This window comes from Paralichthys olivaceus, chromosome 23 (assembly GCF_024713975.1).
Source record: "Paralichthys olivaceus isolate ysfri-2021 chromosome 23, ASM2471397v2, whole genome shotgun sequence".
NCBI classification, from domain to species: domain Eukaryota; kingdom Metazoa; phylum Chordata; class Actinopteri; order Pleuronectiformes; family Paralichthyidae; genus Paralichthys; species Paralichthys olivaceus.
Genome location: NC_091115.1, coordinates 3,276,661 through 3,304,350, shown reverse-complemented (window position 1 = coordinate 3,304,350; position 27,690 = coordinate 3,276,661). Strand labels below are relative to the sequence as shown.

At 41.2% G+C, this 27,690-nt stretch overlaps 1 protein-coding gene across 8 annotated transcripts in view; it reads left to right on the top strand.

Moving 5' to 3' along the window:
• Positions 1 to 27,690, top strand: part of syt1a (synaptotagmin Ia) — a 118,607-nt gene that overhangs the window by 15,820 nt on the left and 75,097 nt on the right. For 4 of the 8 annotated variants that reach the window (XM_069520206.1, XM_069520212.1, XM_069520203.1 and 1 more), the window contains exon 2: positions 16,381 to 16,418. The gene's annotated coding sequence lies outside the window, so the exon portion shown is untranslated. Of the gene's footprint in view, positions 1 to 13,891; positions 14,052 to 16,380; positions 16,419 to 17,614; positions 17,788 to 27,690 lie in introns of those variants that run through there. The other 4 variants (XM_069520208.1, XM_069520204.1, XM_069520205.1 and 1 more) reach the window with 3 other exon arrangements.

The window sequence follows — 27,690 nt, the reverse complement described above, 5'->3', positions numbered from 1 at the left end:
GAGTCGTGTTTTCCTTTACGAGGCCCTTTTTCAGTTTCCTCAGGTACTTTCTAAGACAGGATACCAGGAAAAATGTAAAGCTGTAAATCGCAAAAAGAAGGTTCGTGTGGAAAAATGAGCCCACCCTCAAGTTGTTGGAATTTGACATTGAACTCCACCCATTTTCCAATGTATCCAGAAAAACCTGCTCTCATGGTTTATTCATTGTGATATAACTGGACCTGTTGACACATTACATAATAACATAATCTAATATTCATCAGATAGCATGCTGTTGACAAACTCTTGCTATTAATAATTGAAAAGGGCACAGGATTCAATGTATACATTGAATCTAGATTATGATGTTGTCACCGTCGTGTCATGTTTTTCTTGGTTATATGAAAACTCCCCTGAGGAAAAAAGTGTTTATCATGGAAAATGTCCCTGATCGGATTTCTAGGGTTGAAGGAATATTTTCTGAGGAATAAATTCATCTGTCTAAGGAGGTTGTCCGATACTCTCCCCATGCCATGAGTGGTCAAACTCTTCAGCAGTTCCTGGTAATTCTCATGATGGCTGCCCAGAGCTGTCAGCAGCTATAACCCTGACAGTCTTTCCCTGACATCTCCTCGACTCCTGGGAGTTGGTGGAGGTCTGGCAAACGAAGGGGCAGAGATGCCAAAGATCTGCGGCGCTCCTACGTCACCACCGGCAGGAGCTTCCTCCACCCAGCCCTCCCTGCCCCTCCTCTGGCTCCAAAACGAGCAGTTAAAGGTCAAAGCATCCTCTGCTGCTTGACGAGTTATTTGCCCTTTCTGTTCATCAAGATCCCCCGTTGACCCACATTCAGATTCCCTCCCTCGCCGTTGAACCCGGTGGTGCTCCTGGAAAAAGAGATTCAAACTACATTTATGTACTTTTAGAAAATAGATGAATTACGAGGGTTCTCCCATTATACTATGAGCCCTGCCTCCTCCACTCTTCAGCTTTGAATTTTCCAGGAATATGATGCTGTGGTTTTACAGGAACCTCAACAATGTAAAACAAGCCCCTGCAAGGCTGTGACAATGATGTTATTGAAAATCTGTGGCCTTTTAGAATCTTTTATATCGGTTTTAGTTGGAAAGTAGTATCTACCGAAATAGGAACACTTGTTTGGTTTCCATAGTGATTTTCCATTTCAAATCATCAGATTTAGAGATAACGTGGCTTTCACTGCACAAGCATGAAGCATTTGACGCAATCAGCCTTTTACAGTAATGAAAAGAATCCTATTCTTCATTTCCCTTTATTAAATATAAATAGAAAAACATGTAGATGAGTTGGAGAAAGGTCTAGAACAACAGACATTGTGCTGAAAATGGCATATTTTGCTTCATTCTGTGCATAATTGCTGTTATAAGGTTCCTCAGGAAACAGTATGAGATGGCTGAGATAGAGTATGTATACTGTACATATCATCCAATTAGTAGGATGTCTCCCTGTGTTCATGTTAATAATGAAATTATTGAAGACTGGAGTTAGTGCATCAATCAATTTGTAAATAATTATCCTTTTTGGCCCCAGTCAATCCTAATCCTATTTCGGAGGATATTATCTGCTACCCTCAAGCTACCAGCATGAAAAGCCCAGCATGTGTTGAATGTTGACCAAGGTACTGTCGTCCCACCTGCTGCACAGGAGCATATAATGTCCAAGCTCCAGTATGTCCATGTAGAGATGGGCAGGATGGAGAGGGAGGGGACTCGTCGTGGCTTATTATTTTTAAGATGCATTCTTCTGCCTCTTTGCTCTGTAATTATGCATGCAACTGGCACACGGCGAGTTATTTATACGGTGGAGTGTGTTGCCCAACTGCCACGAATCTCCTGATTGGTGCTACTGCTTTTTCTAGGTCAGACAGTGGATCACATGCATCCACACACGCAGTCAAATATTCTCTTTCTCTCTCACACACAGCCAAATGCTTCCACCGGGGAAGGTGATGTGCATTAGTCGCCTGGTTGCTCCTCTTCCTCCCCATTCTAAATATAAACATGACTCACAGTGATGGCACTTGCACTGACTCAAGATGGCGGCATACCTTTAGTGGTTCTTTAACAATTGTGACAGGTCGTCTTCCTCCCGTCACCGGAGCAGCTTTCTGTTTTCCTTCTTTCTGGACATTAACTTACCTTTTTGACTACGACCAAGCCGTACAGTGTTTGAGCGCCTGTCAATTGAGGACTGAAAGTTACTTTTGCTTGGGAATAATCTATAGTTAATAAACGTGGCACTGCCAGCTGTTGTGTGATGCTCAGCGGCTCCCAGGGGTGGTGATCAGGTGGGTGCTCATCTGGCGGCTGCAGAGGAAGGATCAGACTTTGCTTTGCCCCATTGCCTCTCTCACTTTTTTTATTTTTGCTCTTTCCCCACAACTCTCTCTTTTTTCCCTCTTTCCCTTTGGGTGTCCTGAACTCACCTCAGACAGAAGTTGGTGTAAAAGTAGCTTTTGAAAATGAATTGTTCAGTCCTAGAAGCTTTATCCACTGCAGTTCAATCACATAATTATTTCTTAAAGCAGTTTATGTTTGCACAGAGTAAACATCAGCCTATTTCCCAACCCTATGAAAATATATTATTTTAGTATAATTTCTCTCATGGAAATCATTGGACTTGATGCAGTATTTTTCTGGTGTGACTGGAATGTGCATGCAAGCTTCATTTAAGTCAAAACAGTTGGCCCGACTGCCAGTGTTGTCACTGCAATCAATCTTATTAACTCCACCCACTCATTAGTCATTGTTTCAACCTTGGATGTTTTTTATATTTTCAGTCGTGTCATCCATCTCGCTCCTTCAGCGACACATCCCTCCCCTAACAATAGAAAAGACAAAAAAAAAAGTAAAATACAATAAAGTAAAAGCACTTTCTGCCTTTTCTTATTCAGCAGCACAAACCTGTAACATTAATAGAAATATAGCAAATATACAATCCTCCTATTCTATAACTGTTGGAGACTCAAACAGCTTTTTCTGTCTAATTTGACTAATTATTGTTTTTATACGTTTTGTTTTAGCATTTTTGTGCTTTTGTTGATGCACCAGTTATGTTTTAGTTATCATTTATATTTCTCTACCTTCCATGTTCCTTGGTCCATGTTTCATGTCATACAGTTATGTCCCTGATTATTGAAGTATATGCTAAGTGTCCATGCATGTAGTCTGTTTCTATATGTTTTTTTACCATCCACTTGCCAGTTTCACTTTGACTCAATTATTATATTATTATGTCTTTTCAATAAGGGAACAAAAAGAGAGAATAATTATAGAAAATAATGTAAAAGGGTGTAAAAACTTTCATGTGCTGATGGACTGTTCAGCTGCTCGTGCTCTGAGATCTGTGGTGTCCCACAAGCTTTTCAGAACAAACTGATGAATATGAATTTTCTTTCGGGTACATACCGCTCCATCACAGCTTTAGCCCCCTCCTCACATCTCCTTCCTCCACCTTCTCACTGGTGTAGCAGTGCAATCTTCACATGCAAATAACCTGGGAGGTGGGTGGGCAGCTGATGCAGCCAACTTGGTAACATAAAATTACATTTGCATGTGATTCGAGGAGGGAACAGGGGCTCGGTTGGAGCTGCTTTGCAGGAATAACAAGTCAGAAATGGGGCTTTGATTGCACTCCGCTCTCGAGTCTTTAAAATACTTAGTGTTTGTCCTCAGGACGATTGACTTTGAGCTCGGCCATTTTGGAGGCTGTAGTTTGTGGTGCTTCTGAACTTTACTGCATTCACTGCACGTCTTTTCTGCATCGTCTATTCTATAAAAGAAAAGCTCTCATATCTCATATCTCTAAAGCTCATATCAGGTCAATATTCACTTGCTGATATTACTCTTTGATTTCTTTTATTAAATTTATGTAGATCAAAAACTGTCACTGAATCGAAGTCCCAAATATAATTTATTTCATCGCGTGCGCCAACATCAGGGAAATCCCTGTGTACATTTTGCACAGTCGGTGTAAATACTACCTAATTTATTAATATTTGCTTAATTGTGAATTCCTGCAATTACCATCACATACATGTACACACATGCCACAGCAGGGAGCAGCAATTGTGTCCTGCAAAGACGGGCTCCGATGACGCAGGCCTCCTTATGTAACACACATCTCTGCTGGAACTGGAGCAGAAAACCACACGAGCCAATCACAGCACTCCCTCCGCCCACTCCCGGAGAGCTCATCACATTTTCAAAATGAGATTGTCCATAAACATATGCAGAAAGCATAATCAGATAAGTCAACTTCCAAAACACTGGCTTGGTTCGCATCTTCATTAGGCACTAATTTGTAATCTATATATGATTCTCCTGGAGAGGGGTCTATTGCAGAAGAGTTAATTGCTTTTTATAAAATGTTGAGATGCAAATGGAATAAGATGAGTTCTGAAGTTGAGGGCTGACACTGTGGTGACAATGAAAGGCTTTTGTTTACCACACATTGATGATGAATGTAGAATGGCGCTGGGAAATTACACTTGTCATTCTGGCTTTTTCCTATGGACATTAAGTTCCAATTAAATAGGGAAATTGAGCATCCTGAAATTAAAGGGTTGACTGAGATTGATTATATGCATGATATAATACCAAAGCTGCACCAATAAAATATCCAACTTCCAAATTAGCCTCCAAATAAACAAGACGTGATAATCAAAATCAAACGGTTTTGCATACTAATCCCATAAGGAAGATCTGTAAATGCTTCTGCATGTATATCTGCTCTGGGTTTATCTCGGCTAAATCAACTGATTCATTCCTGTCACATGTTTAAACACCACATCACAATGTGAGAGTGGGCTATGTTGCATTTCCTTAAGAGTGCCAGAGCTCAGCAGTCACTCTGTTCATGCTCAAGGTCACGCAGTTACTTTTCTAATGGATTTATTATATAAAAGGTCAAATTCAAAAGGGACACGAAGGCTAGAATTATGAAGCAGCTGCCGTTTTAAACACTTTCTACCGGGAACAGCAGCTTTAAGTGCATTATGACCTCACATGAAACACATTATGACAGTAAATCATATGTTGCAACCATCTTTGAAAAGTTCTAAAGATCGAATTAAAGCAATAATCCCCTTTTTTGTTGTCTTAGTGCAAGAAGATGATTAAGTAACAAAACAATAATACCTTCATTAGCTTTTGAAGCTTTCAGTCGTCCAGTGGGATTACATTTCTCTGTATAATTATAAAGGATTTCCATCAGTTGGATTCCGGTGAGACCGAGTGTCACATCAATGTAGATTCAAAGTTAAAAAGATGATCGTGTGCTGATAAAGTAAAATATCATATATATCATATTTTTTGTAATATTATTTGTCATAATTGGAAAACTGCAGTTTGTAAAAATGTGAAATACTGAATGCACAGGTATGACATGAATGGTCATATCGCTCTCAGTAAAAAAATTACTAGGTTATAAACAACAGCTTTTTATCCGTCCCTCTTTTACAAACACGTCGTGGCTCTGCTGACACATGAAGGTCAAACTCACATCGACTGCTGAAACCTTTCGTGGGTTCATGATGTAAAACCATTTCTTTTACGAGTCCACGCTCTTTAGTGTGATGTGTGTGAGCGATTCAGGTTTAAAGAGAAAATGAAAGCGCTGATTTAACTTGGTCCTCGACTTTCACCGTCAGGGTGCTGGTGAGTCTAGATAATAATAAGTGCTGCCTAACGATTCTTTTCACCATTGAAAAGGCAGCTGATTAGAATGTCGACAGAGCCTGCATTTAACTACGCTGAATACTCCTTTCCTCATTCCACCTGGTGTGATTAACTATACATCATCATTTTATGATGAAGTTATGAAAACACTTGTATTGAAGGAGGTGCTGTGTGGTAATGGTGTGACTTCAACAGGACAAATTAACGTGTGATTTACTTTAAAAAAAAAAAAACACAGAAAAGTAAAGGAACAGAATAAAACTCGCAGGTTAAAGAAACTTGTTTTGCCTTTTTTAGTTTTCATGCCTCTTTTGTGGTTGTAGCTGTTTGGAGGCAACAGTTTGATGCGTTGTCTTGTGAATGTTCCGTCCAGATTCACCTTCTACGTCACTGTGACCTGACGAATTATGCCAAAATTTCACAAATGTCCAGTACGATAAAAGGGTCATTCAGATTCAAAAGGTCAACACAATGGATGTCACTTGATAGTTGCCTCATAATATTCTGCTCAACCACTTTCCTGACCATTATTCAACACAATGGGTTCTATGAAAATAAGTCATATTATATGATTGCAGTGAAATTATCGACTGCAATCATGTCAATCATATGCAATCAAAACTGGAAGCCAAAGTAGACTTCCACTACACCAAAAATGCCCCTTATTGCTACAGAAAGTATAAAGTATACACAAGGGTCTGGAAAATGATGGATTTAAACTGAAACCTGATTTGTCGGAGGCGTACTGCAAAAGGGTAATTCTAGTCCTTTGCTTATTTGAATCTGCTCAAATGATGATGGAGGAGCTCCACTAATGCAACCCACACTTCTCTTTACACAGAGCCTCTCTGCCTCATCTGCAGCCCTCTGCTCTGTTAATTATGGATAATGGACATGAGCCGGAGAGCTAGAGTCCATTCTGCCGGAGCAACAACAACTGATTAGGCAGAGCGAGCTGTGTCGCAAAGAGACAATGACGCTTTGGTCATCAATCAGACTGACTGCATCTTAGTTCTTGCATCATTACCCCAGTGGATCAGATACCACCTCTGAACTTACCTCAGAGTCCTCCTCGTCAGACCGAGCTCCAATCTGACCTGTATTTATGACTGTAAGGGCTGACGTGCCATCAATCAGTCTCAGTCAGACAGTGGCCCTTTCATACCTCAAAACGTATTCTTAGAGACTACGCTAACTTTGATTGCACGTCATTAACCTATAACTGCTGCTGCCCACTGCCTCATTATTTCAATTCTCTGTTCCTTTCAAAGACAAGTTTCAAAAAGAGGTAGATGTTTGACAAATAATGGTCGGACCTGTCAGGAACCTTGGTCTTTTTCTTTCAGTTTGATGTGCTGGAAACTCTGCTCTGACTTCTTAATGAAACGCAAAAGGTCATTAAAGGTTCAAATACTGAATATGCCATCGTGATAAGCCAGCCAGATCTTTCCGTCACCCTGCTGGCTCCATGCTATTCTAAAATGTAGGTGTGAATAGGCCTGTCACTTGAACTCACTGGAGAACTTAAAAAAAATACTGTAAAATATCCAGAATATAATCACATCAAAGTTAATGATTGCCTTTTTCACAGTTTCATTCTCCCTGCTGTGAGAATGAGCACAGCCACAGCTCTCCTATTCTATTTAATATGGTCATCTTTACATTACTGCTCAAGTAATGTAAAGATGAAATACTGAAAGTTTTTTTAATTTACATTTTGAGACAGACTGGTGCAGAATCAAAATGGCAGTTTTCTTTCCCCCCCCCCCTCTCTCTCTCTCTCTCTCTCTCCTCTTGAAGAACTAGTTTAGGTTTTTCTTTATTTTATGGTAAATAGCCTTTGCTCGTGCTCAGGAACAAATCTCCACTGAGCTTTACTGTATTGTCTACAGCGGGGCTAATTCAATTCTTCGGGTCCTTTGCTGCCAGCTGCATGCCCCAGTCAAACCATGCTCTCATCAAACAAACCTGATTAAAACAGTCTAATCTATGCGGCTGCAAGATGATGCAGTTTGTGTGTGTACTTGTGTGTTTGTGTCTTGATATCCTGATGTACAAGAGGACCTTTGTTTTACCATTTAGATGCTGACAGTGGGACAGAAATAAGCATGTCGGGCAGTCAGGGCACTTCAATGTGGAAAACATGTGCTGTTAATGGATGAAAGTTTATAGTTCTAATATGTTAGAGCTGAATAATATTATTGACCAATAACTGTGTATTTAAATAGATAAGTCTGCTTCTGTACAACTGACCTTCAGAGTGTCTGGTTCTCATGTTTCTAGTGAATGGCTTTTGAATAATACTCAAATCAACTGACTTTAAGGTAATGATTGAAAACGTCCACTTGGCAGCTTCTTCAAATTGCCTCATTGTGTCCGTGTGTTCAAGGACACGCACGTACTCCACACGGAGGAGAGAGGAAAAATAAATGTTGGGTCCGGACACAATGAGGTAAATCATCTGCTGTAGAAACCATATTTCATGGAGGCTCATTAGACGAGACATCTTGAAGATTCCCAAAGAAAGAATTGGTGGGTTGGATAACAGGAAAATCTGATTTTCTCTACTCTCCTCACTTAAAAAAAAATACAGAGCACTCATCCTGAATCTCACGAACAGGATGTGATCTCTGTGTGTGTGCGAAAAACAACGAGGTCCTGTTTGTGTGTGTGGATTTATTTTGAGTGCTGGTTGGGGATTTGTGCTTATAAGGTCACATTTGTCCATTTCAAACACAAAAACTTGTGGATTTTTCTCCGTTCCTCCATTTTCATCGCAAAACACCAGCAGTTGTTATTATTGAAAAGTAAAGCAAACTATCTTCATAGTATTTTCCGAGTGTCACCATCTTGTGCTTTTAAAAGCCGTGTAGTGATCATGTTGTGGAGCCACGCTATCGAGGTCCCAACGACACACGCACGCTCGACCAATCACGAGTTGGGTTCAACTGTCAATCATGACAGTTTTTAAAGCATTAAAGAAAATGCTTCGTCTTTGTGTAAACAAGCACTGAAGACATACTGTGCATACTGACCGTGCTTAATCACTGTGAGACTGTTTTTGCTGGAATGTGCTGAACATTGTGATGCAAACAGTCATTTGGCCGCACAGAAAGTATTTATGTTCATCGGAGCAGTTTGTCAGGTGCTGGTGTCCGTCCCCAAACTGTCCCTAAAGAGATTTAATTGCCTCAGAGCAGACGTCTAACTTTAAGTTCGTACATCCCGTCTCTCTCTCAGACTCTATCAGTGGAGCACACTAATGAGTGTTGCCTAGCAACCCTTAAAACAGGGCTGGTAAAGTCAGCGTTGGCAAAAAGACTCTTGCTCAGCGAGATCTTTTTCATTTCTTGTCAGCTTGCTATTCATGTGCCATCTGCATCCAGTAACAATGCCCGTTTTCACATTAACATCAGAAAGGTTGTCCTGTTCTGCCAACTCATAATTACATTGCATTCTTAATTAGCCACCATCTTGAAGCCCTAATGCTTTGATGCAATAATTTGGATAATGGGCAGAAATCACTCTAGCTGGTAATTTATATATATTTCAGATACCCTTATGTGTTTCACCCTCCCTGCAAAAATAATCATCAGACGATGTAAAAATGTCCTGCATGATTAAAATTGAGTATTTGTTTGCACTGACGGGAATCTCACCTGGAGATTTGTGCCTGAGAGCTGGATAAGATAGTTGGTTGCATATGTTTGTAAATGAATGGTATAACGTGGACCTACTCATAGAGCTGCTATCACTAAAATTATAGTGTGTGATATCCCAATCCCATTACCAAACATTCAAATATGAAGAAAACCCTCCCATCATGGACTGATGATTTCCGCAGAGATCTGTCGAGGCAAATGAGGCAAATGAGACTCAAATTAGCATCAATGGCAACTGCTCCGTGTTCGCTTTGCACCTGCGGAAGCGAAATAATGCAGTTTGATTGCATGATTATCCAGAGTGCAGACTCTTGAGTGCTGTCATTCAGTTTGATTATGTTACATGAGAGGATTGAGCCCTGATCGTCCTCGGCAGAGGCCAGGGACAGTTCAAAGAGTATCTCATCCACTCTCTACGTTGCCTCATATTCTGTAACCCTGCAGCATAAAATAGCTCAACAGCTGCCATGTTTATCTCAGAAGATCCAGAGGTGTATCACCTGCACAAAGACAGATTGTCTCTCATGTGTTATAGATCTAAGTTTAATCTTCAGAGCATTGCCTTAAAGAGCATAGCAAGGCTGGCGGAGACTTGAGATGCTCCATTTCAAATTAAAGAGTGTTTGATCGATGCTTGGCTCAAAGTGGGTCATCCTGACCAGGGAGGTGACTACTGAGCTTGGCAGTATGCCGCACATGGTCATGGTTGTCTCCTCCAATAAACAATGTGAGGCTTCAAGTTATGCAAAGTCTGCTTACCTTTCAACTCCCACATTAGGAGGGAGTTGTGTGTCTCAGGTGCTTAGACACACAATAATGGATGCGAGAATAATGCTTGTGACGTCGTCTTGTCTTTTGTTTTCTTCACTGAGCAGAAAACCCTGTGATGGAAGTTTTAGGAACCGTGTAAATGCAAAAAAGGGCAAAGGCTTTATCATCCAAGGGCAAAGCACGAGAGAGACGAGGGCTTGCCAATGCCGTGTCATCATCATGCAGGGAGACCATCTGAATGTTATTATGTTGTCTGATTCGAGTGCCAGCTTCAAGGACGTTCTGCTCTCCCCAGACGGTTATTGAAGTTCTTTGTAGCTCTAAACCAGACCCAAATAGCATTTCATTAAACATTTCACTTTATTTATTCCAGCCTTAATAGATGTGCTTCATTTAGTTAATGCTGAGTGGTCACATTTGCTCCATTCAGCTGAGTTGTAATAATGTTAATGATGTGGCTCTCTGCAGTTCCAAGGTAATCGCCATTCGCTGGCTCCATCGGAGGAAAACATCTAAGGGAATCTTCATGCTTACTGCCTCAGTCTGGCTCCTTGTGACCAGTTTAAACCCTGAAAGAAGACAGACACCATTTGAATAAGAGCCATGCCCATTGGGTTGGCCACTACGAGCCTTTCACAAACATTAGTGTCAGCATTTGTTTTCTGGTATGAAAACTTTTATTATTAATCTAGCTGCCATGGTTTGTGGAGTAAACATATGTTAATCTAGGTTTGCTATGGAAACCTTCTTCATAGTCACAGTGACAAGTCTGTTTCATCAGCTTCTGTTGTCTTTTTTCTTTTCACTCAAACCAAAGCTGCACTGGAGACGCCTGTTTCATATATTCCTGTCATTTCTTCATTTGTATTCAATTCAATTTTGATTGTTGCCTTTGCCAATTCAGCTAAGTAAATGGGCAAAAATGCAATTTATTGTTAAATGTCATGCAATTTAGTCTGATGACAGAGACATCTCAGGCAGCACAATTAGTAGTCGCAGCGTACCGGGCTGTTCCCGTCTCCAGCATCTGTAGCAGTGTGATTATCAAATGTTTTGATGTCAAGAGAGAGAAATGTTGACTGACAGGCCGAGCCAGACTGGAGTACTAGATCATACAGTAACTGACAGCAGAGACCCATCTTTTCTCCTTTGCACAGGAAAAAACAAAGCAGACAAAACATTTAATCATTCTTCCAGCTCCAACAGAGGCAGAGCAGAATTGATGTAGGGAAATTAGGTTGACTGGGGCCATTCTTATACGGTTTCACTGGTAATACTCTGAGGAGAAGGAGCTTGAACACATATCATAGTGACAGAGAGTTGTTTATCATGGAAATCCAAAGAAAGTAGAAAGTTTATTCAGGAAATCATCAGTAGCACAAATGACCTTCCTGCAGAAGGGGAGCCACTCAGTGTGTCTGTGATAGTCCAGGTTCTCTTTTTGTTTGCAGTAGAAAATAAAATACCAGTTTTTGTCTTAAATCCATAAACGCTTCATTGAGAGCTTGTCTCATTAGTCGTTACCCCTGGTGTTTCTGTTCACAAGCGCCAGGAGACTTTCTGGGTCTGCTGATTTTATATAATAACTCTCATGTTGTCTCATCCCTCAGTGCTGATTGGTTCTCTATCAGCCGAAGCTGATTTTAAAATACCTGTTTTTGTTTGAGGCTAGTTCTGAGGTTCTGGCCTGGACATGAGCGTACAGGCATCAAACCCAACCTGCCTGCTTTTGGCAGATTGTAGCTTGGAGAATAAAAAAACCCACATGCTTGACCTTGATGGTGCTTAGCTTATTTATAATTGTAAAGTTTTCGGTTGCCCATCTGTTTTTGTTCAAGGAAAGAGCGACATTTTGGATAAATCTCTCTGAATTTCTAAGTTTGCCATTCCTGATAAAACAGATGACGCCTTCATTAAGTCGTCCAGTCCAAGGATGAGTTTTTTAGAAACATGACTCAGCTAGACTCTATGAAAAAAAAAAAAGAAGATAAGAGTCTCACTTCTAAAAAATTATGGCTCCTCTTTTATTTGATGAACTGCACTTTGTGTCATTTGCAAGAGGGTTTTCCTTAATGCACTTCTTGACTTTCAGTTCACAGTCTAGGAGGTGGAATGAAATATGCAGGACTGACTCATCACATGGATCTCAAGAGAAGTGGTACTAGCTTTGAATTTCTCTATTCAAAATGAATATATAAGGAACGGGGAACACGCTTCACAGCCTTAAACTGTATAGATCTCTCAGCAGACCTGGCTCAATTATTTTTTAAAACTCATAATGTTCATGACGGACAAATCAGTAGGAAGACCAACATATGTACAACAGAACTAGTTCATGTAATCACTTGTTTTTTAATGTTTCTATCCCACAACAACCACATCACCAGAAAGGACAACAAGAGCTTGTCTGCATATTCACTTCTTCAGGAGAAGCGAGACGAGGTGCAAGCTCCAGATGTCACTATCAACACAAAACCCGCCGGCAGTACGGTGTGTAAACAGTTCGAAAACAGGGGGATGCCAGACAGTGTCATATGGCAGCCTCATTACATCCCACTAAAATACAAGTGCCCCTGTGCAAAAGGTTTGGCAGAATCGAGGTGTAGTCATCGTTTGGCTGTTTGTTGACAGCCTGGGTGGAATCCTAGTGCCAAATTCTGTCAGGCAAATTCAAGTAGGCCTCAGATTTGGCTGTTGTCAAGGTTGGCTGTCTGGTGGGAAGGAAATGACCAGCTTCAAGAAAACAATGGAATCAACTCCATCCAGCCATCAAACTCTAAGGAGAGAGATTGAGAGAATGATGAAGGCCCGAGCTTCTCCAGGGTAATATCTCCATACCGGATATTGGCTTCGTGTCCCTGCTGCTAAACCTTGGAGGCCCTTTTGTTGCTTAAACATTGGTCCCCTCTGCTTCTTATTAAATAGATGTTGAGATCTTAACACCAATATGAGCCTGAGATTAATATTGTGAGCTTTTCATGAGACTGGTCCTCTGATGTATAAGTGAATTGCAGCATTTGTATAAACAAGAGAATATTTAACGTGTTGTCTAGAGCCGCAAAATAAATGGCCAGTGGGATGGTGTCCTGTTTATGGCATTGGCAGATATTTGAATCAGAGAAGCACTAGATCAGGGGTCTCAAACTCAATTTTCCTGGGGGCCGCTGGAGGTAGAGTCTGGGTGCGGCTGGGCCGCATCAAGTACTCCACAAGAAAAGGGTTTCAGGTATTCCAAAACGTACAACTTATCAAATCTTCTCAAATCTCAATCTCAAATGCATCCTTGTTCATATTTAACCTTAGATAAAAAAAAAGCCAATCATTCTCTTCCACACATCAAAACCAATCAGATAAACTCAAAAGTCATAAAATAGAAATAAACACTATTTTAGCTTAACTCATTATATATAAATATCATATGATGATTGATCATCATCAGTGATATACTCTGTTATCTGTGATCGTGTTGTGTTCAGCTGTTTAAGTGTCGATGTTGCTGAAGCTCTGTGTTTTCCCACATCTTTGAACGTGTCACAGGTGGGCACGTGGCCGTTTGGACCAATGGTAGGGGAGGGATGGGAGGGCCGGGTCCCCATTGGTCGGTTGTCAGCAGGTTGGGGGCGTGAATGACTTATAGATTGTATCTCTCGCGCGCGACTCGCTGTAGCTCGCGCGTGCGATAGTAAGCGGGTTTAGAAAGCGCATTAGAGGAAACATGGGTAATTTGTCTGCGGATACTGGAGGGGGCGCCCCAGGGGGGTTTAGAAGTGGGGACACCTTAGACTGTATGCCCACTGAACACTTCCCGGAATCTCTGGACGACACCGGCGCGTTTCAATCAAGCTAATTCACTTTGGCTAACTTGAAAACAACCGCCACCGGAAGCTGTCAGGTCAAGCACGCGCAAGGACTGGACAAAAAGGTGCGTTGGAGAAAAGGGCACGTGCTAAAAAACACGTAACTATTATTGTTATTATTGAATATGGGACAAAATGAAAGACGAGCTGCGGAGGTTGTGATGGTGAAACAGGTAAAAAGACACCGATGAGGATATTTGGACATTTCGTCCTCAGGATTGTGATAATGGAGCCTATCCTGCTAATTAAAGCACGATAGGCTCCATTTATGTTAACAGCACAGCTGACAGGCTTCTTCAAATCATCTCTTTACATTTAGACCAAAAGATTTTATACAAATGATCTACATTATGTTATTCTTTGCTTTATAATCAGCTGCATTGTCCCCCTCTCTGGTTTCTGATGGTAACAAACAAAACTCAGGAACTTCCCACGGTCTCGTGACGAACACTGCGTCGGCTGATGTCAGGAAATAGTCCCACGTGTGATTTGAGTGCCGTGACCTCTTGTGTTCAGGCCTCCTACAGCAAAGTTCAGCACCGGAGCCCTTAAACCCCGTCACTCTGGGTAAAGAGTCTGTTCGTGACCCCTCTGCTTCAGATAGAGACACATCTCTTCACCCGGCTTATATGGTGTCAATGACTGAGGCTGACTGGTTCTCTGGGTATCTCTGGGTGTTTAGAGGCTATTTTAGGACCATGCATCCCGATGGGCAGGCGGTGAGGAGTTTGTTGTTCCAAACCCACTTGACTGTTACACATTCATGAAACACCTTTTCAGTAAAAGCACAGCGTTGGCTCTCAAAGCCCTCCTGCTGTCCACTGGTAAATATCAGCCTCTAATTAGCGGCTGTTTGTATCTCGCACAGCATCGTGTTTTGGAAGACAGCCGGCCAGATCTGGTATATTATAGTATTATAGCAATCAATGGAGCAAACTTTTTCTCCCATTTCTTTCCATCTGTGTGTCTCTGTGTTGAGCAGAAGTGAAAAATATAGGTAATGGTGTCTCTCATCCACATTTTAGGGGGAATATTGTGTGTTGTTTTGAAAAATTTCATGAAAAGGATGTTAACGTCTCAGGTCTTGGAGTTGATGTTTTATTGATTTGCAAATGTTGCACCCCCTGCCACGGTGTGATGTTGGCCGCTCTGTTAGAAGGATAGCACCTCACCTCTCTGAAGGGCCACTGAATCTCACAGATTTCTTTTAACAGCAGTATCTCTGCAAGGGCCAATTAAGAAACAACATGAAGCCAGTATACACTTTGGTCCTGTGAGAGTTGGACTTGACCTTGATGTTTCCCTTCCTAAAACCCGTCTGATTCGTGCAGCATATTTGTCCTTTCAACCCATTAAGGTGGCCCAGCATATGTTGTTAATGCATCACTGCTTTATGGTGTGCCATCTGCTTCCTGCAAATAAGATCCACTGTTGTAGAAGTCATTAACATTTTAAAACTGGGGATTGAGGTTTGCGTGAAACCAATTTTTCATCAGAACAACCAAACTGGTTGAAACTCACACTAACTGAATTTACGCCCAATTATTTCTGCCCAATTTCACACCAGCTGTCCTCCTCAGGTACTGAAGGCCAAATGATTAATTGAGAACTCCTTCTATGTCTGGTTTTTGTTTATGTTTTAGAACAGATTTACTAAAGGTTTAAATGCAGCACATTGATAGAAGACACAAGTTTGTGGTTATTTACAGTTTGTCCAATCTGTCTCTCTTCTGCAGTTTGGTCATTTGGAAAGACAAGTTCCTTTTTCACATTTAAATAAAAATGAACAGAGACTCTGGGTTTACTAGTTCAAATCAGAAGTTTCCCCATGCATTATTGGTATATGGTGTAAAAATACTTCTGTTATCAATGTGGAGTAAAAACAGATTTGAGCAGGTACATGATGGTCCCAGTAGATTTTGGCCACAACTAAAAGTATTAAAAGTTTGTCCATTAGAAAAGGAGTTTAATTATAGGAAATGGCAAATTATCAGTTAACATGCCGCACCCCTGGAGTATTAGCCTACATTTTATCCTCTAATAGTGGACACTGGAACATCTTCCTGGTACTGAACTGTATTAATTAGTGGCTTCTACACTTGTTAACTATTGTAAAAAATCTGCCTGCAGGCACAAGTAATTTTTATTCATATTAAGCTAATAGTTCGAGGCTAATGCCGGACATCTGTGTTTAAAAAAAAACACCACTGTCGCCCTGTAATTAAATCTTCAAGGAAACTTGATTGGTATGTCTTAATTGTCTGTATTTAATTTCAAGCTCTATATCTGGAATATACTGTTGCGTGTGTTTTCTGATGTTTCCTGTGAAGCTTATGTCTTTAAGGTTTTACTGTTTACACCACGGACACTTACACCATGCTATTTCTTTTTCAGTGAGCTGCTGTTTGAAGAGAAGACTGCAAGAAAATACTGTAAGTCTCTGGACGTTAACTTTTTCCTTGAATCTTTATATGACCGGTGCATATAAGGCAGAGTATAATACAGGACATTTACAGCATGATATACAGTTGCAAATTCCAATTTCCATTTGAATGTGTAACACATAAAAGTGGCCTCATTATATTTACAGAAAGGGACATCTCCCTCCCGTCTGTTATTCTCTGACACATACGCACAAAATCAATCAAATCAGCAAAGCCGACTGGGAGTCAGGATGCCTGATGGCCCCTGGTCTCATTTGAGATGCAGACATTGTCCTGTTGCTTCCTTTAATTAGATCTGGAGGCGTGCAATCTAATATTCACCACTGAGGCTCCGACATGGCCCCTGAGCCTGTAACCCAGAAGGCTCTGTGCTAATTCAATGGAGTGAAGTCAGCTGTGACCACAAGGGCTGGAGTGGCCATTCACGCAAATGACGAGAGGCTCTGGCCTTTTTTAAACACGATGTACGAGTACACAACAATTAGGTTCATTCTTCATTTACAGAAATTAGTCGACTGGGTAGGAAAACACAGGTTTCTCAGCAAATGCACACAATTCTGCAGAGGTTGAATTTCTTTACTTTGGTTTTAACTGTGTTTAACTGTCTCCATCTATTAATTAAATTTGTTCTGTGGTGTGGTTTCGTATCAATCCACCTTCATTCTGCTCCGTTTACCTATAATTTGAAATAACGTGATTGTAGCTGCAAACATGGCGTACCTCGAAGAGCTATAATTTCACATGGTGATTAATGAGTACCAAAAAATACTTGCATCACGTGTGTGTGTGCGTGTGCGTGTGTGTGCATGTGCGTGTGTGTGTGTGTTTTAGTCTCTGAGTGTCGTTGGAGAGGTTTTCTTTGGTTCGTGGTTGCAGTCGTAGATTTACAGAGATGAGTAATGAGCGTCACTGTCTGATTTGATGTAGTGAAGAACCCACTTCACTCTTGATTACTAAGCTCAGTGTGACTGTCAGAGCTGTCAACGATGACTGATGCACTGTGCACTTCCCACCCTCACCGTCCTTCGTTTCTGTTTACCTGATCTCACGTCCAGAAATGTCTCTGTCTCCTCCCAATAGCAGCGACGTTAATCCTCCCGCATGACATTAGGCTAGGTTCAAATCTCAGTTCCACATTTTGTCACAAGGAAGTCAAAGCCAAGAGATTTTATTCTTCCTCTTAACTCATGTCAGGTTCAGGAACCACACACAGAGACCAGACATGCTATGACCAATTTATCCATGTGATAAGAGACAGACCTCAGGGGCTTCCAGCATCACAGCTTAGCAGAGTCTTTATTCCTTCACCTTAATAAACAGCATTGTGGGAGTTTACTAAAAAAAAACAAAAACAAAGGTATGTTCCCTTCAGTAATTTGCTCCTCAGTCTTTGTTGGTGTCTGCTAATTTGTGTTTTTCACTGAGTTTGACCCAGATAGCTGTGTAACCTCCTGGCGTTTTCAGTGTGCAGAGAAAAGTTTGTGTGCTAAATTGTTTTGAACTGCACTTTACCTGAAATGCTAAGCGGTGGCTGCTGCTCGAGGCACACGGGTTAGAAATATCATAGATGTTGAAAACTCCTCTGATGTGAGTTTTTAAGGTTTTGGGTGGTAACATGAGATATGGGATGTAAGATAGTTGATCCCCTGATCTTTCTTTAAGAATCTGTAGACGCTTCATCGCTTTAATACTTCTAATAACACGCCTCAATAACACTAACGTGGACAGACACGAGACAGATTCTGCTCAGACTGTCCACTGCTGCAGCTCCTCCATTCAGCCTCTGTCTGAAACACCTGGTTTTTATCTCCTGTCTCTTTGAAGCCCGTCTGCACAGAAAAACTGAAAAAGCATCATATATCTCATTTAATTACTTTTGGATGAATTATGGAAAGTGCCACAACCCACTATATTCAACTGATGCTCTGATCCACTCAGTTGTAAAGATGATGATCTAGTTTACGATAATCACTGGATGAATCTCAGTTTTTAACCTTATTTGTTAAAGGAAGCCCAAAGATGTAATCAGAGGTGACGGATAAGTCCTTTATTAAACATTTTCGAGCTTCAGCAAAACCCCACGTGTTTATTCCAAAGCAAAGTGAACCATGGAAATCAAGCAACGTAGACGGAAATGAGGGATTTAAAAGAAAGTAAAATAATATTTATTGTATAAGACTTCTTTTTTTATTCTGTATTTTAGTTTGTCAGCATAAAATGAAATCCTGCTGCATCCTTTACTGTCAAGGTTGGTATTAAACCACATTTCCTTTTCAGCAGAGACAGACTTTTCTCCTTATTCCTTGTTGTCATATCTGAGCCTGTTACTCTATCATGGATGTTGACGTCAGACAGACACGTTTTCACGTTGCTTCATCGGATTCAAAACTTCAAAACAAATCATTTATCTAATGTTGATTTTAAATAAGCAGTTAACAATATCCAGACTGCGTGACCATTATCGCAAGTCATTTTGTAGAGAAAACATTATTAGCCTTGTAATTATGAACTCACTTGAGTTGCTATGGTTTCGCTTCTTGTGTGGGCAGTCTGTGGTTTTATTGCTTATTCTTGCTCACTGACGGCAGATGTTCATCCCAAAATCATTTTCACTGCTTTAATAACAAAATTCAAGTTAAGGAGGCAAACTTTTTCTACAGGTGTTGGAATTATATTCTTTAATTTTGGAATGATAGAAAGGAGAAATGTAAAATATGTTAAATGATAAATAGAAAATTAGAAAATCCTGCAGACGCCAAATGAATTAAGCTCTTGCAACATGGTGACACTGCTATGATGTCTGTTGGGGTAAGAAGCACTTTACCAGAGAGGTAGAGTGGGGTGACGCTAAATTGCCCCTGATGACTGTGCTGACGGTGTGTGAATGATCGCCAGGACTAGAAAAGAGCTATATAAATACAGACCATTTACCATTTGAGCGGACTGTTGGGCTTTGGTGGAGGTATCTGCTCAACTGAGTGCCATTGTAGTTCTTAGAATTTGTTTGAAATTTGTTGTTGGAGTTAGAAAACCACAGTCTTAATAAACTGTAATTTCCCTGCGTACGTTACAAAGAGGCGGTCGTGGTGTTTGAAACTAAATCCCCACCCTGGTAAGACACTGCTGTGGTCAAATGCTGTGAACCTTGTTTAGATAAATGCTGTACAAATAAAGTTATTATCATGTGTATACTTTAATATATTTACACTATAGACTGGGCCATAGACCCCACATGCAGCCGTGTGCTCTGTATGTCATGGGCAGAGCAGTTCCTCAGTGACTCCTCCGTATGCTCCAGGCTGCCACGCAGTGTTTAGTAACCATCAGCTGGGGTGGCTTGTCTCGAACAGTGCGGCTCTATGATCCTTATGTGGTGAGAGAGGAAGGGAAAAAAAAAAAGTTGCCTCTGGATAAGCTTAAGAGAAGACAGCACATGGGGGAAGATGGTCTGGCGTGTTCAAAATGGCCACAGGGAAGTCATTTCCCACAATGCTCCAATTCCCCTGGCTCCCCGGTGTCGATCTGTCCTTTGTGAGCCAAAGTGTTTGAGACATATTGTGGTCACCGTGGGCTGGAGGAGATATGACATATACAAAAGACAGACCCTGTTTGCTCCTCTCTCTGGAGAGAAGAACACGAGGCTCATTGATATTGTTGAAGACGGTTCTGGTTTCTTTGGAGAGCTGTCAAATTCACTAATTATCTTTCAGAAAATTAGCATATATGTCAAGTGAGAAAAGAACTGCACTCTGTTGAAACTGGACGAATCTCAAGTATTTATTCATTTCACTTTGATAATAGGAGACAGTCAATGTGTTGTCTGTTAGCTGCTGTGATAATCAGCAGGGTAAATCACTGTAAGAATAATTAAAACTCAAACCTATTTTAGTTGGAACTAATTAGATTATAATGTGCTTTTAACAGAACCTAAGGGGAACATGCATATTTTAAATCTAAAAAGTTTTTTTGGCTGCTGGTTGTTACTTCGACTCCACCAACGCTCCAACCTTGAAAAGTCCAACGTGTTTTTTCTTGTTCTCACAGCTGCATGTCTTCTTATGGCACCAAATGGCCTCAGTAGTCACCGAGCATGTTTTTTTTTATCCCTCCCATCATCCTCCTGGGGAAGCCATCCACTGTCAGACTTTCACTAACCCTCATCATTCCAGTCAGAATGAAGGAGTGTGTCTGTGTGTGCTTTGGGGAAACATTTTATATCCCAGAATAACCAGCAGGAGAACAGTCAGAGACTGTCCTCCTCCAACGTGCACAGACGTGTGGAAGTTTATTTTTCACAGGCAGACCTCTAACCTCTGAATTAATAATTTTTCTGTTCATGTCTAGACAGAAGCGGAAAAGCAGCTGTGTGGAAGGACATATAGATGAAGCTCTTTTATGTGTGTTGAATTGAAGAAGATTTCTCTCACCTTGAATTTGTGTTTTCATCCCTGCTGTATGTCTCATAGGAACCAAACTATAAGACTACAAACTCAGAGTTTGACTTTATTATTGTCATCATATTTCGACCTTACTATAGAGATACGTCCTTCAAGAAATAATTGCTCTTCCGGGACAAAATAAAACTACACTGAAGACACAAATGGGCCTTCCTACCTCCAAGTGGCTGTATTTTAGAGGTGATATTTTGTGACCATTTGAGCAGGAACACGGTGATATGACAAAATTGCAATCAGGGAAACCCTCCTGCTGTGGCTCACCGTAAAGTGAAGTGACTGCAGTGCATTTTCGATGTGTGCAAAGCCACTGAACTTTCATCTTAACATTCTTACTTGATGATTTGAGTGTCAGAGCTGGTGAGGAGAAAAAAAAAAATAGAAACATCCACAGTCCCAGCACATTCTGCTGATTGCTGGCAGAAAGAGGCGAATCATGTTGTGCAGCAAAGGTGGCAGAAAAGATGGCAGGCATCATATTAACAGGATCAAGGCGGCTGCTTTTTAATCTGAGCCTCCACTATGTGAAATATCTGGGGCAGGGAAGCTTCCTCACACTGCTCTTAGATCAGTTTCTGGTGACTCATCACGATGCCTGAGCCCAAGGCGCTTCCAAACCGAGTCAGTGTCAATACTAAGCAACATTTGTTTCGCGTAATATCATCGGGGTTTGGTAAAACGTAACTCTGTCTGAGAGGCAGGATGTGGGCGTGTGAAGGTGTGAGGTGAAGCCTTGTAGTGGAAAACTTGCATATGAACTTTGCTTGAACTCTTTCCCACGTCTGATCAATGCTCGTGTGCTGCGTTCAACAATAACTCACATTGTGCTTGCATAAGTGGAACTGTCTGGCGTACGCGCAGACGGACGATTCAAAACTAGACAGACACCTTTTACTGTTTTAACCTTAACTATCAAATGCACTTTGCACATGTGACCCCAGAGTTCATCTCCTTTCTTGATGATGATCCTCTTGTTGACCCTGATCTGTGCAGGAGCAAACCTCTACTTTCATGCAGAAGTAAGAGCAGACAGCTTCCTGTGTTAACCAGACTACAGGTGGCTGCAGTTTTATCAGGCTATTACTCAGAAACAGTTGTCTCTTATGTTTCCTGTTTACCTGACTGTATAAATACAGTGTGAAACCCTCTGCAGAGCTCTATTAAAGATAATCCTGGTCTTTATTTCACATCTCGAGATACATTTCCAACACAGCCTATAGGTTTAATTCCTCTTCAGGGAGTGTGGGTGGTGCGTTTTTTCCCTCCTGGGGATTAAGCCATGCCCTGGTAAATATTAGAAGACGAGTATAAGGCCGCTCTTGCTGCCTGGAGGACAAACAGAGATGGCACATTCAGAGCGAATGAGCACAAATGACACTTACAAATGTCTGGTCTCCATGTTTTCTGCCTGTGAGGTACAAAACTGGACATCAGAGAGACTGGACCTTTCCTGAACACAGCATTGAGCTGAAATGTCACTATTTGTAAAGCTGAATTAACTTTTACTCACGCCACATTCTCGTATCTTCAAAGCGAAACACCTCTGAGTTTTAGCTCTCAAGTGTTTTTTTTTTGCAGTTTTCTTGGAAAGTTTATCCAGACTTCTCCCACTCGCGACTGTTTCTCAGAGCAACAAACAGCAGGGATGCATTTGTTCCACCTGTTAATCTGTGTTGTGATCACGTCAATGTGCCGCGGCAGAGAATGAATCGGAAACGGTGACACAAAATAAATAAGAAGCTTATGTTTGACATTCCAGATTAGAGAATGAGCTTAATCTCTGACCACAGACATATTGATATGGGCTTTTTGAGATTAGTCAAAGTGATATTTTAGTTTTATTTATCTCTATATACATGTTTTTATCCTCAACTACTGGGCTGCTAATGTTCTTCCACCATTGCTGCAGCACATACTCGTCTCTTCTTCCTCCGAACCAGTAATGTCACACTGAGGCGTAATTGTGTGTTCGACAAAGTTAATCTGGCAGGAAAATATTTAACTAGATCTCACAGAGGTGAACTCGGTCACACTGATGATGCCTGTTTAGCTCGTGACTTTGAATTCGAGAGCTTGTGGCCACAAACACCAAAATTGATTAGTCAGTCTGAGTCATAGATTTGTTGTCACAAAATGATGGATCACCAATTTACAACCATTTTGAAACGTGTATGCTTTGTCTTTAGCGTTTTGAAATGTAGGTCAGCACACAACAGCAAAATATTACGCAAAAATAATATTATATAAAACTTGTGCTTGTCATGTGACGCTGACTTATCCAGGGCGGAATCTGATTTGAGGCATTGGAAAGCACATTAAACAATATTATCTAATATTAAACTATATTGTCTTTTTGATTTAAAGGGCATTAATATTTCTAATAATACCCAAACAACGAAGGATAACTTAAGTAAAATAAGTTGCTAATGCTTTCTATGGTGTTGTTGAGCCGTCCTAAATCACAACAGGGGAAATTCCTTCACAGCGACACTGGTCTCAGATGTGGTTACATCTCTGAGCCGAGCCACGCAAAGGAAAAGGGATATCTCCGCCTAGCTAACGACAGCCGGAGCCAAAACGCCCAGATGCTTGTTTAATGCTGCGCTGGCTCACACGCGGCTGTAAATTGAACAAGGGAGTATAATTCTGGCTGTCTGTTTGTTGTGTTCAAACACCGGTGAACCTTCTGCCTGCCCGGCTTCATCAACGCTTCCCCCCCCCCCCACCCCTCACTTCACAGAGGATTTTTTAATTCCTCTCTGCCATGTTTGAAGGATGGCGACAAGCTGAACCCGACGCAGCCGCTGCTACAAAGGATGAGGCAGATTAAGTTTTTCTTGTCATATTCCTCTGTCCCTTGTGCAGCGTCTACGTTTGCAAATTATGTTTAGTTAATGTGTTACCTCACCATTAGCACGGCGTCAAAGTAGGTTTGCAGTCGGGTTGCTAGGTAACAAAACGCCTCCTAAGACTGTGCTGTTATTTCTGAAAACTACGTCAGGTTTTTCACACCTCCAAGAATAAATGCTGTGCTCACAAGCTGCTTTGTTATACAGATTAACTGTGGACTCTTGCCAAAGTAAAGCTAAAATATCATCATGTCTCATTTATTAGCACTTCAGGGGGAAGCAGAACTTTAATTAATCCATAACTATCTTGAAAATGAAAAAGTGTAGAAAAAAATAGATCCAAGCCAAAAAATGAAAAATGGAAAAACACATTTCGCTCCTGTCACGAGACACAAATTCTCCTCAAACTGAATTAATTGAAGAACAAAGTAACACGTGCCTCACAAATGGAACATGGTTCGAGCATTTTGAGCTCTGAGTTTTTCATTTTCACACAACCTCGCTAATCATACCTTTTTCGAAGTCATCCTGCAAATAACAGCATTTACAGAAATTATTTGCATTATCCAAGCACACCCTGTCCCCCCTCGCTCTTCAAGATGAAAAAGCTCCAGGCATCTTTCAGGGCATCTACTCTTGGTAATAGCGGTGAGGCACTGGGAGCAAATGAAAGCCCTGTTGGTCCCTCAAAGGCAGAGGAGAGGAGCTGAAGTCAATGAACCCGTTGTGCCCTGAGAGTCAAGCTTTTTACAGGCATAGACCAGCTTTGATCATCTACTGGAGAGCCCGAGCTGGAGAGGAGCAGTAAAATCACAGCTGAGACAATTTTCTTATAATGCTAATGCAGCACAGGCTTATTTTGTTGCTGCGGTGCGTAGCCCAAGTTCAAAAGAACGTCCGGGATGAATGCATTAATAATCCAAAGGCAGCAGAAAGAGAAAAAACTTTTGGAACATATTCTTTCCTTGTCAGTCCACTGTATGAAACATGAGCTTTGAGACATGACAGAGCAGAAACACGTGTGACCTTTACTTTCTCAACCAAAACGTTGTTGGGTTTATTACAGAAATCCTTCACCGGGATATGAAAAGATTGTAGTTCTGACTATTTGACATTGAATTGAGGAGTTTGGATTACAAGTGTAGTTTGTGATGATAAAATCTCGTCTACGTTCTCTGCTGTGTTTCAGAAAAACATAAATTTCAAGCCTGTCTACTGGATATTCTTATTTTCAACTCTTGTACAATAAGTACTTCAAAAACTCTGCTGGGGCGTGTATATACAGTGTAATACACATAATTCTTGTTTTGAATATTACAACTATTCCAGTACAAATTGATGAACCTTTATTTGGCACTTTAAATACTGACTCAGACACTTTGAGGAAAGTGTATTTTTTTTCCCTGTCCAGAATACTGTTCAAAGATTACAGCCGAATATATCTTTTTAAAAAACGTTTTGCGAGGTTTCATGAATCAGCAAATGGAGTTGACCGTTTATTCTCTCGTAATCCTCCACAGGAAAAAAACATGTCGCTGGTAGAACACAGGTGCATCTGGTCCTTTGGCTGCTGTCACCATGGAGACGACCCCCCTTTGGCCTAGTTTAGCTGGCCTGCCCTCCGGCACATAAACATGAATACAGTTCATAGACTGCAGCGCTCCGCAGAGAGCAGACACACCTGCTGAGACGTAATGATTTACATTCTGCTGCGACGCACCTGAGAGCAGGAGAATTCATGATCCGTCAGACATCACTTAGTCATTCTGACATATATCGTAACGTATGAGAACAAGGTTATTCTGACGTCGTGCGCGGTGAACATCAAGGTCGGGGAGTTAGTAGAAAAAGAAGAATGCTTTAGATTGAGGGAAAAAAATAACAGTACACAAGAAAGTGAACAATTTGGATGAAAAGCATAAAATAAATCCTAATATTACTAAGATATAAGATAGAAGGTACCTGTATTGGTACCTGGGTACACTGTAATATCCAAATTAAATGTGAAGAGCCACACTGACATGATTTCACCTCTGGGTTGTACATTGAGCTAAAGGCAGTGGTTGTATTGTTGTGGGTCCTCGTGTGGGTTTTATAGGGGCATGTTTTTAATCTCCTCATGTCTCGCTGAGTTTTTCTGTGTCCCTGCAGAATATATATAGAGGCTGAACATCTTGAGTGAAGCGGTTCTCGTCTTTTTTTTTTTAATCTTAGTTCACCATATCCACGTTCAATCTCTTGTTTATGATGTAGCCTTCCTGCTCATATATTCCATGCCCTCAGGGATTCAGTGTGAAGCTTCAGGCACGTGTATTACTAACAGTCATTTTACCACAGGCCTCCAGTAAATGGATAAACCTGTGTGGGAAATGACAGAGAATGAGATAGGGATCAGCCATCCTTAGTCAAGATGGAGCCCACTCTCAAATGGCGGTCTGCCAACCAAGCGCACAGCTATCTCTCTTCCTCCAGCGATTGCACAGCAGACCAGACATATGTCGACATCCATCATGATCATATGTGACCTAAACTGGTCCAGTCCATGAACAATGTTTATATAGAGTGTGTAGCGCAGCTGTAGTGACACAACAAACATCGCCTGGCAGAGCACTGGCTTGTACAGCGGCATGTTTCTTCCACATGGGTTTTGAGAAACAAAGTTTTTGTATTGCATCACAACTGTTGCACCAGCAGACTCAAGCTTCTGAGTTTAAAGAAACCTTTCTTTCAGTGCAGTACTGGCTGCTGAAACACTGATTGTGTCACGTTGAAGGTCGACAACTTAAACACTTCATAGTTGTCTTGGTAAAACTCACTTATTTTTCCTCAGCGCATGAGTGTGGTATATTCCATATTTATTCTTCTGTAAATACATTCCATTAAAAAGGACGGATAATCAGTGACCTTCGGCTGTAAACACATATTGCCTGTGTAGCCACAGCCTCATAGCTTACTCCTGCGTGCAAGAGAACTTGATCGTTTTCTAAATACTATTAAAATCACATCAGTGAGCAACACGGTTGTTCTGCCATGTTTCCTTGTTATCAGGAACATGGGAGCTGTAGTTTATTTTATATCCACCTCACACTCATCGACCTGCTGCTAAATACTCGCCTGCAAATCACAGACTGTCCGTAAAGATGGACGACATGACAAGTGAAGGCAAATCATCTGTGGCTGGCTGCCTGCTGGGAATGTCATTAAGCTGTCTCCTCCATGTTAGCAGATGGGACATGGACCTGACTAAAAATTCAATGTACACGTTAAATACACTTTTCTGAAATGGGGAAAAACGGGGAGTCATAATTGGTCGTCACCCTGCTGTGACCTGAGAAGCAGTGGTTATTTGAGAAGCTGGTTTACAGAATCTGAGTCATGTTGTGAGTGCAGCAGATACCTGCAAACAGCATCTCATCTCTAAAGTTTCCTCCCCTCGCTGACAGTGAGTCACCCCCAAAGTACCTTGACACAGGGAGTAAACAAGCCTGCCTCTGTTCATCAAGGTAATCTTGTTTGTTCAGAGGGCAGCGTCTGTGCAGGACATCACTGCCACCGGGATAAAGGCCCACGCTGGAGATATTGTGATCCCTGTTTCCATGTCTCATAGAAACAGACTGGGCAGGAGTGGCCCTGCAGCTTTGGCGTGTGTGCACACAAATGTGCATGAAGCTGAAGGGGGGGGGGGGCTCGCAAAGCTGCATCTAAGAAACTGTGGGAGGCTGAAGTGAATGCACTGAACTCAAACAGAGAGGATTTGCATTTATGATATTTGTATCATGTACAATTATCCTATGGGCTTTATATATGAGGTTGTTATCTATTTATAGGATGATTATGAATTTGCTAAATGCTTTTGAGTATTTATAATTGATTGACATATTGGTAACTGTGTTAATGATTGCCAATATGAGCTAATGTAAAAATTGAGTTTTTTTTAAGAATGGAGCAAAGATGTGT